Source organism: Mirounga leonina, unplaced genomic scaffold, assembly GCF_011800145.1.
Source record: "Mirounga leonina isolate KUSES-001 unplaced genomic scaffold, KU_Mleo_1.0 Mir_127, whole genome shotgun sequence".
NCBI lineage: Eukaryota > Metazoa > Chordata > Mammalia > Carnivora > Phocidae > Mirounga > Mirounga leonina.
The window spans coordinates 76,749,761-76,759,663 of record NW_023270316.1 but is presented as its reverse complement, the minus strand read 5'-3'; the positions used below and the strand labels follow the sequence as shown (position 1 = coordinate 76,759,663).

Here is a 9,903-nt window from a genome sequence, read left to right as displayed (position 1 = left end):
AAGAAGGGAGGGCAAAAGAAAAGGGGAGGGGAGGAGGAGGGAGGGAGGGAGGGAAGAAGGGAGGGCAAAAGGGGAGGGGAGGAGGGGAGAGGAGAGAAAGAAACCAACCAAACAAACAAACTGAGAAGTGAAAACTAGACAAACCCAAATACTCTGGGTCATGAAGAAAATTCCAGTCAGACCAGAACATACCCCATCCTGGCAAAGACCTGAAAGGAGCTGGTCAGAGAGCAGAAAGGAGAGAGAGTGACAGCTGTACGGAAGGGGCTTGTTAGAAGAAATGAACAGTGTTGCACGGATAATGTCAATGCTTTTCATGTAGTTCTACAGCTAGTGTTTGGAATAAGGTCTTCTCTTACAGGGGGCTGTAGCTACATTGTTTTGCAGCTGTGATTATCAGCCTTGGCAACCCATTAGAACTGCCTGGGGAACTCAACAAATGCCGCTAGCAGGGCCTCCATCATACCAAATACATCAGCATTTCTGGAGAGGGTCCTGGGCAACGGTATTCTGCATACCTCTCCTGGTTGCTGCGAACGATGGCCGGCTGAGAACCACTGCTCTTCATGCCTCCTTCTCTCTGGCCTTATCGGGCCTGTTCCGTGCACCATGTTCCCACCCCTGGGCCTTGCTTGTCCCACTTTAACACAGATCATTCCTGCCCCTGGGCCGTTGCTTGGGCCATCCCCGGCCTATATCACACTTTGCCCTAGTCTTTTCATGATTGCTCCTTTCTCATTTTTCAGGTCATCCCACAAAGCCCTGCCCTGACCACGTACTTAAATATTCTCCCCCTCCCCATGCTTACTTTCTTAATAAACTTGCCACGGTGAGAAATCTTCTTGTTTATTGTTTTCACATTGATTGGCTGTTTCCTCTCAACTAGAGTATAAGCTCTGAAAAGGTAAGACCTCCTTCGTCCTGTGCACTCTGCTATCCTCAGCATCTAGAACAGTGTTTGGCACCCAGTTGGTGCTTGCTCATTGGATCAAAAACAGCAGAAGTGACTTCAGCAGGATCCTGGTAGCCTTTGCGTATAACTGATTCATATAAGACAAACCAACTCAGCATCCCAGAAAAACAGTTTCAGAGAGAGTTAATCATTAATTCCATTGGGCAACCTCTGTGTACAATAGGAAACATTTCCATATAGCTACCTAAAAAGGCATTACTTTTCTTAGGCAATTACTGAGACAAGAAATGGATTTCTCATTTATTCTAGCAAATATAAAAACTAATCAACAAAAGCAACTCATGTGTATGACAGAGATAATCCTTGATGAATATTATTTAAATAAATCATGAATGACAGACAACTGCTATTATCATTCACTCCATTGCGCTGTTATCATATTTTACCAAATCTAGAATGCCAATTATTTACATTTTAATAGCTCTTAATTGGGATGCATATTGTCATTAGTGCCAGATTATAGTTTAATTTGCAGAGGTACTCCTTCCTGGCATAAAAACAGTGTTGTTCTTAAAATCATCAGTCTTAGCTTTGATGAAATAATAGTATATGAGAAAGTCAGGGCTTTTTCATGAGGTTTCCTTGAATCATTACTATGCCTATCATTTTTTTTTAAATTTAGAACTACCATCTTAAATCTTCCCACTGGTCTTCTCTTGCCAAATCAGGTTATCTTTCTCTGTCCTCATCTTTGACCTCCCCAGAACATTTGGTAACCCTGAATAGCCCTGTCATTTACATATGCTACCACAGAAGGTATGGATTTCTGTAACCTCCAAGTTCTGTTTTACAACTGGTAAGGAGCTGTTCAAGTTTGTGTTCATCACCTCTCTTCATTGTTTGAAGCTTTTTTTTTTTTTAAGATTTTTTTAATTTATTTATTTGAGAGAGAGTACACAAGCTTTACTCTTGGTACCATCACTCCCTCATTCTTTCACACCAGGAACTAAGTGAATTCCTACACCACCACCAACAACAACAAATTTTTTTTTTTTTAAAAGGCAAGTTCTTTATTGCATTGGTTTGACTAAAACTTACTTTAGATTTTTATGTTGCAAATTATCAAATACCCACTCTACAGTTTTGAATGGAAGAAAGGCAATTTATTGGCTGATGTAACTAAAAAATACAAGATTAGAGGTGATTCAAGCATGCCTCGATTTACAGACTTGAAATTACCATGAATTTTACTTCATCTCTCAGCTCCAACCTTTGCTGTGTTGTGTTGTGTTCATGGCTGCTCACTAACCAGGCTTGAATTGCTATCAAATTCAAGTCAAGCAGAAAAGAAAGTCTGTCTTGTCAGCCACTGAAACAGAAGTTGTGGGATTGCTCTTAGGCTGGTTGGCTTGGACGGAGTCAGTCTAAAATAATCTCTGGCCAAGAGAATGCCAAGCTCCTCTCAGCCTGGCCTAAGTCACATGACCTGCCACTCAACCTGGGAATGGCGTTGATCTGACTGGACCAAACGTGGACTGAAAGCAAGGTAGGGTGAGTCCCCAAAAAGAAAATCTAAGGGTCATTACCACAAGTGGAGTTCATGGATGTTGAGAAACAAAAAGCATATACTCATACACTTTTTGGAACCAACATGTTCATTTTTGACATTTTTTAAGTTTTTAATCTCTCATTTTTTAATAAAAAATATTTGTTTCTTTTTTAAATATTAGTAAACCATGGGATTTTTGTGCTATAGTGGAGAAACCAGGTTTTGTGCTATTGCGGAGATGCCAGATTTTCTTCTTGTTGCTGAAATTACACAGAATCTAATGCTTGATTATCAAACAGCTTTATTTCTTTCATGGTAAGCAACTGGACTTGGTCATGCATAGGATGTGCGTAGGCCAGCATCCATCATTTTTTCCCTTTAATTGCAGACTTCCTTATCCAAATAAATAAAAAATAAAAATAAAATAAGACTTTTTGATCATTCGCCAATTGGAGGGCAAATACACACACTAGTTGAAATAATTTACATTAAACTATGGAAAGTTTCTGGCAGGGCCAAATGGCAAACAGCAATGCCTTTAAGCTAAGAAAGAGAAGTTTTGGGAAAAAGTGGGAGGGATAATTAAAATATGTTGAGTTTGCAACATGATGACTTTGAAATATCCACGCCTGTAAGTCATGAAACACAAGGGACCCAAGCCAAAAACTTCATTGCTACATCTCATCTCTCAAGGTCATTCTCTTCACCACTGTCTTTTCTCCAAGGCCTCAGCATTGAGTCTTGCTGTCACCCCCATGACCCCATGACCTCATGATACAGCATTTGTGTTGTCATGAGCCCTCTAGCATCCAGCTTTCACATTTTCAGTGGAAAGAAGATTTTTGAAATAATAAGATTTTGAAGACTTTTCAGTAGATAGGGTGAGGGCCAGAGGTCAGGAGCTCAGGGACCCTCAGGAGGACACATGCAGGACAATGGTCAGAAGCAAGTCAAATTCAGCTTCATGGAATCTCCAGTATCTTTAACTTTCAGACTGTAAAGTATTCCTGTGTGTTTGTCAAGGCTGTTAAACTGCGTATATCCTATACAAGGCATGTTGTTGGCAAAAAGATGTGGATACCAGAAAACTAAACTGTAAGAAAAAAATAATAATTTGGTTTGATTGTGTGAAAGTGCTATTGTGTAGTCTGCCTAGGAAGGTTAGTTACTAGCTGAGCATGTTAATAATTAGGCATAACATCAAGTCAGAATGCTTTTATCGTATTAGGTATACCATGAAGTAAGCCAAAATACATTTGTTGTAAAGGCTGCATTTGTCATCATCTGTGACTCATGTATTCTATTTCGTTTTGAAAAATTCACTCACAGCATTAAGAAACAATTATAATAATAGCTGCCATTTATATGTGTTTTACTATGTGCCGAGTGCCTTTTGTACATTATCACATTTAATTATTTTACTACCCTTAAGCAGGGAGTTGATATTATCCCCAACATTAATAGCAGAAAACAGACCATTAAGAAAAATAACTAATATTATACAAGCTATTACTTGTGAAAAAGCTGAACTTAAACTCAGTTGATCCCAAAGCCTGGAATTTGGGGCCATTTGTTTATATTATTTGTAGGGAAAGAATAAGTAAGGAAGATTTTTAAGTTAATGCTGTGTAGTGTGAATCATAATCAGACTACAGAATTTAGAGGGTTGAACTAAAGTCACCAATACTGTAACTGTTTCAAGGCTTTGGGTCATGGTCTCAAAACTTACTTGACTTAGGTCAATGACAGGTACACATCTCAGTATGTGTTGGTTTGTATACATTTACAAATTATGTTCACACACTATTATGTCACTATATTGAATACATTTGAAACACGCACAAATATTGGAAATTTCAAAAGGCTGAGCTAATGGTGATTTCTGCTGTTGGAGAACCAACTACCACTAGGTCTCTCTCAAATACAATTAATTTTTCCTTTATGTGCGTCCATAGCCTTTGGCTCATACCTCTACTGTTATGCTAACCACATTATTGGATATTTAACCATCTGCCCTCTAAGCTGGAAAGAAAGCTACGTAAGCACAGAAACTGGTTTACTTGTTAAATTCCTTCATTTAGCAGATATTTAATGAGTAGCTAGAGGCTAAGGAAATACAGGTATCAAGACTCCGTCCCTGCCACCAAATTTGTGAACAAATAAAGGATTAACAGGATTTAGGGAAGTAAATAAGCAGTGACGGATTGGTCTGCACTGAATGCTGTGAGGACCACAGAGATATTTAAGAGGGTACCAGCCTTGCAAAAAAGAGGAAGTTGGAAGAGAAGAGTCAGATAAGTCTAGGTACTAATATAGGATAGCTCTTGCTATGTAGTAGTTCCTCAAGAGATATGTGGTCGTTAAATGCTGATTTTTTTGAGTTTGAGAAGATTGAGAAAAATCACTTCTCTGTTTACTGCCCCATTTCTGAACCAACTAAGAGACAAAGGGATGAGGCAAATGAAGGTCTAAGTGTCATTTGTGTTACAAATAGAGCTGTTGGAGAATGTATTCTAGATTTGCAGCAATAATGGGCATTCTAATGTTACATCCCCAGCAAGGGCTCACACACCCCTTAGGCAGCTCTAGATGATCACAGGTCCCTCTGAGGGCCTGAAGGATCAGTGTCAAAACTGTACTCTCTGCAGGCATGAACGTCTCTGAAGAGAGAGGAAATGGACCATATGGACCCACTTTCTTATTCTAACTCATCAACGAGAAGAATTAATCCACTTTCCCTGGGAAGAAATGAGTAGAAGTTATAGAGAGAATCTAGAAATGTTACTACACTAGGAGGAACCTTCTCATAGAAAGAATAAGTGTTCCTCTGTAAGTGACTATTCTCACAAATTTCAATGTCTGACATACTTTCCAATGTCCCTGGGCACAGATCTTCCTATTCCTCCATCGACAGATTTCCAATATTCTCTTTTTCGGTTCTGTTTTTTTATCCTCCAGTTTATTTTATACCACATATCTTCCTTTTCATAAATCTTACCATCATTTACACTCTAGTTCTTCATCAGGAATTTCTGATCAGGGTAGAGAGATTCTAAAAACATTCATGAAATATAACGTTAAGTATTCTCACTCGATTATTTTTCAATAAGAACAAATACACTTACGTTTTATAAATGGATGCTACCTTCTCTTTGTTTGAATCAGATATATGAAATGCCAGATGAATGCAACAGGAAATAAACTAGGGAGAATATTAATTTTAGCAAAAAATGCAACAGGTACCTTTAAGTAGTAATGTACCTTACTCATTATAAACTAGAAATGCAAATCAGACTAGAATTACATTTCTCTGTAGGAACTCTTAATGACAGATGTCAGTGGAGCAAAGAGTTCAAAGTTTAGTCTGAAATTATTTCAACCTAAAATTTTATCCTAAATGAAACTATTAACCAGTTTTGGAGCAGGATAGATACATTTTCAGACATAAAAGAACTCAGACAATCCACTTCCCAAACACCATTTCTGAATGATTATTTGAGGGTGCAGGCCATCAAAGCAAGGGGGTATATGAGGAGAGGACGTGAGAGCTGAGTCGGGGAAGATTCAGCCAGCTCAGGAGAGCGATGAGATCTAAGGAAGACCGCAGCTGTGTGGGAAGCTGGCTCTGCAAGACGGACTGGCCCAGGAGGAGGGGAGCCTGGAGTACAGGATGCTGAAGAAAAACGCGATCCTATATAGTAGATATTATCAGAAATTTAACGGAAGTTTGACGGTGTGGTAGAGGTAGAGAATGCAAGGAACAGAAAGACCATTAGAAAGTAAGGGAGCCGGAGGTGAGTCCTACAAGAAAACCATGATATAAACTACTTAAATTAGAAAGGAACAGTGTGTTTCAAGCAGAAAAGTGACATTGGTTCCAAATAATAGATCAAAGGAATAAAAACTGAGCGACAACTAGGATAAGCTGAAGAAGGCAAATTTAGGAAAATTTCTTATTTTACAACAATAACAAAAGTGGTATTCAGAAACTCCAACAACAATAGCTCTCTGGGAAAGGCACAATGTCAGTATGAAGCAATTAAAGTATTTGGAGGAATATTAAAAAAAAAAGATTCCATTCAAACTGATAATAGAAGAAGCATTGAGCACAGGTGTTTATCTCGGAAAAGGAATATGGTTAGATATTTGGGTAGCTAGTTGTAAAATGTGAACGCTGTGTACTGCACTATTTTTTTTTAATCAACCTGATCGAATCACAAGAGATACAGGAGATTATAGTTTCAAAGTGGAAGGTAAATATGACCACTTTGAGCATGTACAAAAAGTACAGGGAAACTACAGAGGGCTAGAGATAAGTGGCAGGCAGTGGGGCGCCTGGGTGGCTCAGTCAGTTGAGCTTCCGACCCTTGATTTCAGCTCAGGTTGTGATCTCAGGGTGGTGGGATCAAGCCCCGAATTGATCCCCGCATTGGGCTCCACACTGAGTGAAGGGTCTGCTTGGGACTCTTTCTCCCTCCCTGTGCCCCTCCCCTCCCCCCTCGCCCTCTCTAAGACAAATAAATGAATCTTAAAAAAAATTATGATGACCAAATGCAGTGATTACCAATGAATAACCTTTGAAATTTCAGGTACTCCATTTCCTCTTCTGAAATGTAAGAGTTTTCTTTTTTTCAAGTCTTCTTCTTTTTCCAGCATCCCACTGTTTTCTTTCCATTCATCTCTGACAACACTGAATTAGCCCTTCACACTAAATAGTGACTCCAAAACTTCCCCCAAAGTACCACAAGAAGACACAAAATGCCTACATTCAGTAATCTAGTGATCAATGTAATTTTTTTATCTGTACGGCAACTCCAAAGGGAATAGGAATTATCTTTCTAAAATGTATACACTTGGATGATCTCTATTTAAGAATAATCAGAGAATTTGGGTGAGAAGCATCCAGGTGATTACATTAATTACATTCCAGATTTAAACCTGTTGTGTTTTCATTTGTGTAGAGAATCATTGCATTTTGCTTATGTGAAAGGTCTATGGCCATCTCTCTTGAGGAAGTTGTAGCTTTGATTGGAGGGGCAGATCATTGACATGGTTATTTTTTAAGGCTTGAAAGTTTATCTCTCACAAAATATTTTAATTTGATTTCACATTTCATTTGCCCTGAAAGCGAATACTTTTATTACTGTTACACTGACCTCTTCTGGAAAAGTCTTATAATGTCATCCTGATCGTGTATTAGCTCTTTTTCTTTTTTCTTTTCTTTTTTTTTTTTTTTTTTTTTGTTACGGTGTGCTATGGAATTGATATCATAAAAAACATTGAGTTTGGTGTAACTATTCAGGGTTCAGTTAATTGAGGGCTCAGGTGCTGAGCAAGGAGCTGATAGTTTAATAGAGAGAATATGTATATAAAGCAATGATGGCAATGTAAATACAAATAACTATAAGTTTATAAATACATATAGAAAGCTGATAATGACATATGAACAGACTTTTAAAAGTTAAATAGTCATTAGAAAGAAAAGGATGGGAGGTAACTCTAGTCATATTTAGCCAGACACCCAATGGCATGTAGTTTCTTACCGAACCTAAAGGATGGGGACAGGGGAGACAGACACGGCCCAGTCATAAAGGTGTGTGTGCCCTGTCAAGAACGTGGTCCCCATCCTGAAGGCTCACTGAAGGTCTTGAGGCTGGGGAGTGATGAGGAGAGAATGAGCTGTTCTCGGCGTTTCTCTGGCAATCCCAGGAGTCTATAATGGAATGTGGCAGACAGTCCTGCCCCGGAAGCAGGCCAACAGGTACTGAGCATGAGGAGACACCTGCTGGTGAGTCCCCCAGTCAGACAGGGACCCCCCAGAGAGAAGGGAGCAGGCAGAGGGAGGAGATACTGCGGCTTAGTGACTGGCCGGCTGATTAGTGAGGGAGGTTCCCAAATCAGTCAGCGGTAACTTTGTGGAGGATGGCGTCAGAAACTGAGAAAGGAAGGATGAACAAAACTGAGAAAGGAAGGATGAACAAAAGAGCAGGTTTGGGAGATGATGAATTTAGTCTGGGAGGAAAGAGTGAGGTGGTGTGGGGGGATTTAGTCATAGGAGCTCACATCCACAGTTAGTATCCAAAGTCACAGGAACTATTAAAAATAGGAACGCTGTATATTGATCAACTTCAGCTGGGTCCAAACACTGTCTCATATATTCACTAGTAAATTTACTGCCCAGCTCTTCACAACTTCTCTCTTCTTTTCAAACTTTGAACTGTCTCATCCCCCATCATCCCCTATAACCTCCCTCCTCAGGCAAACTTACCTCCCATTTCAAAACGAACCATATCTCTACAAGAAATTCCTTGTTTTCACTAGATGTAAAAGTGGTCTCTCTAACCCAGTGTCTTAGGCAGCAGGACTGTCTGCCCCAGGCAGAAGCGAGGTAGGAGGGCAGGATTGCTAACTGACTATAGGGGGAAGGATAAGGGTGAATCCCAGACGGATCCTATAGTTATGTAAGACATAAGAGCCTAAGGACTTTCTTCTTTCTTTTTTGAGTTGAAGTACGGTTGACACACAATGTTACATTAGTTTTAGGTGTACAACATAGTGATTCAACAGTTGTATATATTACACAGTGTTCACCGAGAGAAGTGTGGTCACCATCTGTCGCTATACATTATTACGATAGTACTGATTATATTCCCTACGCTGTACTTTTCATCTCCATGACTTATTTATGACTGGAAGCTTGTACTTCTTAATCCCCTGTACCTATTTCACCCATCCCCCCTCTGGTGACCACCAGTTTGTTCTCTGTAGGAATAGAGAACTGCTTCTGTTTGTTTGCCACGCCCAAACCAGCTCTGTAACCTTGAGCGAGCTATTTCACATCCAGTGGACTGTTTGACTAGGTTGTTTCCTTTAAGGCCTCTTATAGCTTTAAAATGTTATGATTCCACTGAAAACATATACACTGAGATGTGTATATGTGAGTTACAAGCTGAAGCTAACCTTACATTAAAAACTTTGAAGATCTTGTTTTAATAATTTCAACTATTCTATAAAATGAAAGATGTTTTTCTCTAAGCCCTCCTCCTGAAGGACTGAAAAGTTGGTAGTATTAAATGATTCTGTAGATGTGAATGGAGATCAAATCCATAACTTGAGTAACATTTTTACAAAGCAGTCCACAAAACATTGAAAAGTTTATTGTTATAAAACCAATTTACTGATTGATGAAAAGGTCCCTCAATATGTAGCCTTTAAATGTGTGACATTTCAACTAGAATATTGAGTTAGGAGTTTCAGAGTTTGACTTTTCAGACACAAACTGATACAAACATACATCTCATATCATCATTGTTAAGCATTTTATATGTGTATATATATATATGTATATATATATGAGATATTTGTGTTGTGCTGTAATTTTATGTCTAAATTGCTGCATCAGAGAAAATTGTAATGTGCAGAGAGTTCATGAAAGATTTTT

The 9,903-nt window shown here is 38.9% G+C and overlaps 1 protein-coding gene across 1 annotated transcript in view; it reads left to right on the top strand.

The window, feature by feature from the left end:
- SGCG (sarcoglycan gamma) overlaps window positions 1–9,903 on the top strand; it is a 127,876-nt gene that overhangs the window by 12,188 nt on the left and 105,785 nt on the right. The gene's annotated exons all lie outside the window — the stretch shown is intronic.